This window comes from Stegodyphus dumicola, chromosome 6, assembly GCF_044657685.1.
Source record: "Stegodyphus dumicola isolate Sdum_Otavi_A_Nest chromosome 6, ASM4465768v1".
Classification (NCBI taxonomy): Eukaryota; Metazoa; Arthropoda; class Arachnida; order Araneae; family Eresidae; genus Stegodyphus; species Stegodyphus dumicola.
Window position 1 is genome coordinate 167,823,816 of NC_140773.1, and position 6,566 is coordinate 167,830,381.

Here is a 6,566-nt window from a genome sequence, read left to right on the forward strand (position 1 = left end):
GGAAAGCTTATTCTTTCACCTTTAGTATATAAGTAATGGTAATTTACCAGATAAAATTACTTAATGGGGAATACAGAAAAATATCTAACCACTTACCTTTGTTACTTCATCTGCAAAGAGACTAAAAAAGTAGTTCAGCTAAATTTGCTATAATAAATATTTATAATAATGCTAAATTATGCAATATCTATTATGACAAATTTTTGTAAAGCTATTTATTTGGATGAAAAATAAACACATTCAGAAATTTATGGCACTATATTATGATTAACAGAGGAAAAACATTTTTCAAAATTCAAAATAGTTTTTATTAATCCAATTTATCACATTTTATTTGAATTCATGAAAAACAATCTTATATCCATGTATTCTTATGTATATAAGAACTCTTGATAAATTGGATCTCTGTCATTGCCTTTCACAGCACCTAAAATAAAAAAACATTCACAATTACTATATGTGAATATAATTCATAATTAAATTTAAACAAATGACTATTAGAATGCAAATTAAAGGAAGCATTTAAAATATTTTAACATTTAGTACCTATAAACAGAGTAGCAATTATTCGATTTTTCGATTATAGTAAAATAAACATGGGGGATGCCTTTTAAAATTTTTTATGTCAGAAAATAAACTCAAACCACCAGCTGAACATATAAGCAGTTTTATCAATCAGCCATTGGTAGGTAACCTGGATACTGAATCAACATATAAAGTTGCCAAGATAAAGAGAGAAACAAAATTATGATAATCATATCTTACCTATTCATAAAACTATTTTAAATTTAATGTGTAGGCAAGTCCAAAAAGAGTGAGAATGAATTTATTTTGCAACACAAAGTAAAGTCTTGCAGGAGCAAAAAAAACTTGTCTCATGAGATTGGCAAGTAAAAAATAATTAACTGCATCTGGTAACATTTATCTGACAACACATAAGTAATTGTTAGCTACATGCAGAAAATAATATCTGATCAGGGGCGTAGCTAGAGGGGGGCAAGGGGCATCTGTCCCCATGTGCAGAATCCAAGGGGCGCCAAACTGATGTTAGAACATTTTAGAATTAAATGTTTTCCACCCTTGGCAAGTAGTAGGGGGCGCGAAATCTTCAGTTGTCCCTGAGCGCTGAAAACCCTAGCTATGACTCTGAATCTGATCATGTTAATGCAATTTTAAACTTTTGAATTTGACCGCAGAAATTTACCAAAGAAGTACTTGTAACAGTAGTAAATGAAGATGTGGCTAATCTTTACTGTATGGTACACCTTGGTTTCTGTCTGAAAAAAATTGCAATGTGGTATTGTTTGTTTGTGAAATGTGGAAGCCCATTGCGTCAAATAAGTTTTTCGGTAACCCTAATGTTGATAATGTTGGCGAAAGTAGCCTTTGGGGAAAAAAAAACTTTTTTTTTGTCAATAAAAAGGAGTTATTTCTGCAAATATTGCCAATGTGCTGTGATAAATTTAGTTTTGGGCTACTTTTTTTAATAGTAAACCTTTTGTATGGTCCCAGGTTTTTGGTTCTTACCATTCTTTTCAATTGCTGTGTTTGGTTGCACGGAAGTGGTATGGTCTTGTATTTTGAACATGCTATTTATTATTTTTGTGTGGGTATCGTCGTTTGAGTATGTCTGAGGTGACTAAGAGACGAAAAATTTAATTGAATTGCTTACCTGGAGGATGGTGGTGGGAAGCCTAAACATATGCATGTGAAAAAAAAGGTATGTTAAAAAAATGACGTTTCATTTATTTTTTTTGTCTCTGTGTGTTAATTTTTGTTAGAAGATTTGTTGTTTTAATGTTTTTATGTTAGGAAATATGTATTTTTGGTAACTTATTCCTCTCTGTTTGTGTATTTTTGGTTGTCTGTGTGTTAAGACAGTGGCGAATTTTTTCTGGTAACTATGATACTTTTAACTTTCTGATTTTCTTTAAGTGAAAATAGATCAATGTGTACATGGACAAAGTTAAGGCAGTGCACAATGCCCAGTTTGTGCAGTTCTCTGTTTTAATAGGTCGATGTGTACATGGACACAGAGTTTGTGTATGTCTTTGACTTCTTATTTTGGTTTTGTATAGCGGCCACCTTGAAATTGGTGCCGATCCTCTCAGGTGATGATCTTGATATAAAAAAAGAAACGATTCGCCAAGGGTTACAGTAGAGTAAATTTTTACCAAAGATGTTCTACCATAATCACCATTTCAGTGGTTTAAACACTAGTGGAGCAGTATGCAGAGATGAAGATTTGAGTTTTGTTTACACAGCATGATGGTTTAGGCACTCCAGCCATTACAGTGAACAAAATTATAATAAACATACCCACAATAATTATCTACAAATATTGATGTATAAAACTGCATTAACTAATATATTTCTTATGCTAGCATATACAGAATCCTTAATCGAAGGGAAAATCAGAAGACTGTGCATGCATTTTCCTTTAACTGAAACATGGATTTGATCATACAAATCTCAGTCTTACGGGACATGCCACACTATGCAGATAGACAGTAAAAAGTGCTTGTGTTGTTTTTATTTGTTAGAGGTATGAAATAAATATACTTCTAGATTTTAATTTTTTCTTTTCTTGTTTTACATTTGGATTACCTATCAAAAAGTAAGGAATTTTGATATTATTACAATATCGGAGTTAAAATAACAATTATTGGACATGTTAAAGTAATGAAAATTTTAAATTAGGTTAAAAAGTAACCCTTAATGTGGCATATTTTTGAATTAAACTCTATCGACATTAAAAACAACAAAACGTCCCTCTTTATTAAGGACTTTAATTAACTAATTTTAAATACGGAGCTATGAATGAATTTTTTCCCTTGCATGTTATAATAACTGAAACAAAATTACTCTTATACAGTCAAAATTCCTAAATGCAAGTACATAAAATTTACTTTAGCAATTTAAAGAGATGAGACACACTGAACACATGAATAAATTTCTATCAAAGAATAATTTATTAAATTTGGCCCGTTCCATAGTAAACTTTAATCATTAGATTACATTATTACACCATGTTATCAGTTTGAAAAGCAAGTCATATGCTAGATCTTGGATGTAAAAGAAATGCACAAAATAATATACAGATTGATGTATACCAATGTTTATAGATATGATTAAATGTAACAGAAAATTTACTATCACAACCACATTTTTAAGTGAAATGTATTATTTTAACATTTTACAATATTTAAGGTATGGCATTAAATGCAACATTTTGTGCCTGGATATAAGTTAGTAAATAAATAATAATAATAATAATAATAATAATAATAATAATAATCAAGGAATGAATGTCATGAAAAATTTCAAAAACAAGCAGAATTTAATTTAGAAGACCTTTAGACACTTATGATAAATAAATTTGAGAATTCTTCACCCAAAATTAAATTATAATTAACTAAAAACAGTTTGACTGACCTTCTACAAAATCCTTCAGCTGCAATTTTTTCTAGCTTGAAAACCAAATTCTTCTCCACATGGTAATAACATCTTAACCAGTTGAAATTCCTGCAGAAAGTTTGATAACACAGTAATAGAATTAATAGAATAGAAAAATTAACACAAAAGTATAGAACATCATTTAAACTTAACATTATTACAAATTTTGGTGCTTTTTGACTATCTGCAAAGCTGTGAAAATTGGCAAAATGGTTAGTTTATGGTTCATATCTACTGCTCTGTTCACAAGTAGTAATTCAAATAAGCACTTTATAAAAAACAAGAAATTTTAGGATGCACACACACAAAAATATATACATTGGGTCAATATTCACATATTTTTCATCCAATGGAATACTATTCAGAAATAAAGATTAAATATAAAGCATGTAAATACATGTGTGTGGTATGCATATTCATAGTTTGCTATTATTGTGTGCATACATACTCTTGCTGTTTTAGCATAAGTTGAAGCTGTGAGGGCAGATAAGAAAGTATCAGAATTTTTCATGTATAAGAAAAGATTGCCCTGACAATAGTATCTCAATTGTTTAGCACTGACATTTACATAGTGCATTAGAAATATATAGTAATATATGTATAATAAAAAGATAATTGCATATTATTAATTCATTTTTTAAAATGCCAAACTTTAACAATTCTTTCACATATAATTAAACAGAATTCTTTCACATGAACATCTAAAATCCATTCTTAACTAAAGAATAAATAATAAAACCATGTAAATTTCTTATGAAGCCCATCATTTCCGAAGTGTCTACTTCTGAAAGTTCCCAGCATTTCTCAATATATTATTAAATTACTAAACTAAGCATCAATGATCGTCATGTTCGCTAATGTGACAATATCTTTCACACTTCTTTGTTACCACAAGTAACAAGTAGGCTTCAATAAATCTTTAACTGTTACATGCTATTTTTGTCTAAAATTTGTACAAATAATAAAATTAAATGAGCTCTTTGTAATATGCTCAAAGAAATAATTTTGTATGAAAATTTGTATGTTATATATTGGCCTGATTAATGATTCAGGAAATAATTCGGGTTTTCAAAGTGCTTCCAATAATTCAAATTTCAGCTTGTGTCAAAATAAAATCTATAACACAAAGATAAGCAAATTTCCTTATGAACAATGCATTTTAACATTATTCAATCACTGGCAATCACACAGTACTGATTGCTTCAATAAATATTACTGTAACTGTGTTATTTAAAAGACTGTAATGTTTTAATTATTTCCTTAATTAAAACATTACAGTCTTTTCCTCCTTCTAACACCAAAAGAAAACCCAGATAAGAAATATAAAAATAGCAGTAAAAATAAATTATATTATTGAATGACACTTTACATTAATTACACTTATGCATATATTATTTTATTATAAATTATTTCAAAATCAAAGAAGAGAAGGGGGAGAAACTTTAATATTGACATTTCTAAAATGATATAAACATTAATCATTTAGTACAGTTTGTTATTTCAGGCAAAAAGAATTCACTTTTCTGGATAGCATTTATATTTCCATCTCACTTTCAATGAAACCTTAAGAGAAATGCATATAATTTAAACACCAGTTTATTTTATTTATCAGACAGATTATGTCAACTCAAAAAAAACCTATCAGTAAAATTCGGTAGTAATAATTCTGAATGTTAGGCAACTTGCATGATTCAACAAAAATTATCAATACTTTTATTATAATGATAATACTACAGTAACATGAACATAAAATTAAACTGCATATAACTATAAAATAAGCCAGCATATAATAATGGTGCATTGGTTTCTAAAACAATGGGCTCGATGAAAAAATACATGTATTATGGTAGCTATTCATATTCTTCAGCTTTCCTAATATTCTCATGTTCACTTTACATAACTAAAGTATCTAAAATACAATAAAAATGCAAACAATATTTATGAGAAAATGTTAAAAGCAATCATAAGCATTTGATTGAATGACCATATTTTGTCTTCCTGCAAGTCGAATCTTAAAATGATATGCAGTTTGAAAAATGCTTAATCCTTTTATAAAATATTCAAAAAAGATTAAAAAAAGGTACTGTTCTGTTATCAGGACCGGGTTCAGAATTGTATTTATGTATGCTTGTATATTTGTATGTTTGTGTGTCTACATATACACATCTATGCACATACTTACGAACACAGGTTCATACATTTCCGATTCTGGTCCCAATAACAGAACAGTACCCCCCAAAAAACTTGAATTACAAACTAGATTAAGATAATGTTTCAACCATACATATTTTGGACAAAACTATGCAAACTCTTATTTTTATACAATTGTTCAAACTATTTAACATAAATTTATTGCTGCAATAAAATAATAAGCAATCTGATCACACATATTATTTTGAAACTGAATGCATAAACTAGACTAAAAAAAATTCAGTCATAAACATTTGGATAGCAGGGCAAATTAGATATTTGAAAAGACAGCCAGCCATTGAGATACACGTAATTCACGACAGAATGGTAACAATTCATAAAGCTGTGAAACATTTAACTGTCAAAATGACATAAATTCGAAACGCAAAAAAAGTAAACATACAAGTATTGCAACTGAACTTACCTTTCATGCAACAAAAAATATCCATACAAGTTAACCTCATGGCGCAGCCATTTTGGATTTCGTTTCAAATCAGACAGATGTTTACGGATTTGCGGAAGAATACGAGGAACTAGTAGTTTGCCGGATACAATGTGCAATGACGCGAAAGAATATAGTTCTGTAGAACTTCCTACATTATTCCGTAATAAACAGTACCATTTCCTAATTTTTTTTTATCTAATTAATTAATTAATAGGGATAGGGAAATAGTTAAATAATGCCGAATTCATTTTTAATGAAATGTAAAATTTTGCATGTATGGGACGACCACCTTCCATCCAATATTTCTGAGAATATAAACAAATTTTGGAATCTGAGAGTATCAGTAAATAAATATATAGAATATCGCCTCTCAAACGACCACTTCTGAAAGTGACCACTAGTTCTGAGATTATAAATAAATATTGATATTAAGCATTATTTCTATAAGACGACCATCTCAATATAAGACCAAAGT

At 29.0% G+C, this 6,566-nt stretch overlaps 1 long non-coding RNA gene across 1 annotated transcript; it reads right to left on the bottom strand.

Moving 5' to 3' along the window:
* Positions 1-284: 284 nt before the first annotated feature.
* LOC146996896 (uncharacterized) lies at positions 285-6,022 on the bottom strand. Its single transcript, XR_015041496.1, has 3 exons — positions 5,639-6,022; positions 3,436-3,525; positions 285-427 (listed from the first exon to the last, which is right to left on the bottom strand). It is a non-coding gene; the product is annotated as an uncharacterized LOC146996896 (long non-coding RNA).
* Positions 6,023-6,566: the final 544 nt, after the last annotated feature.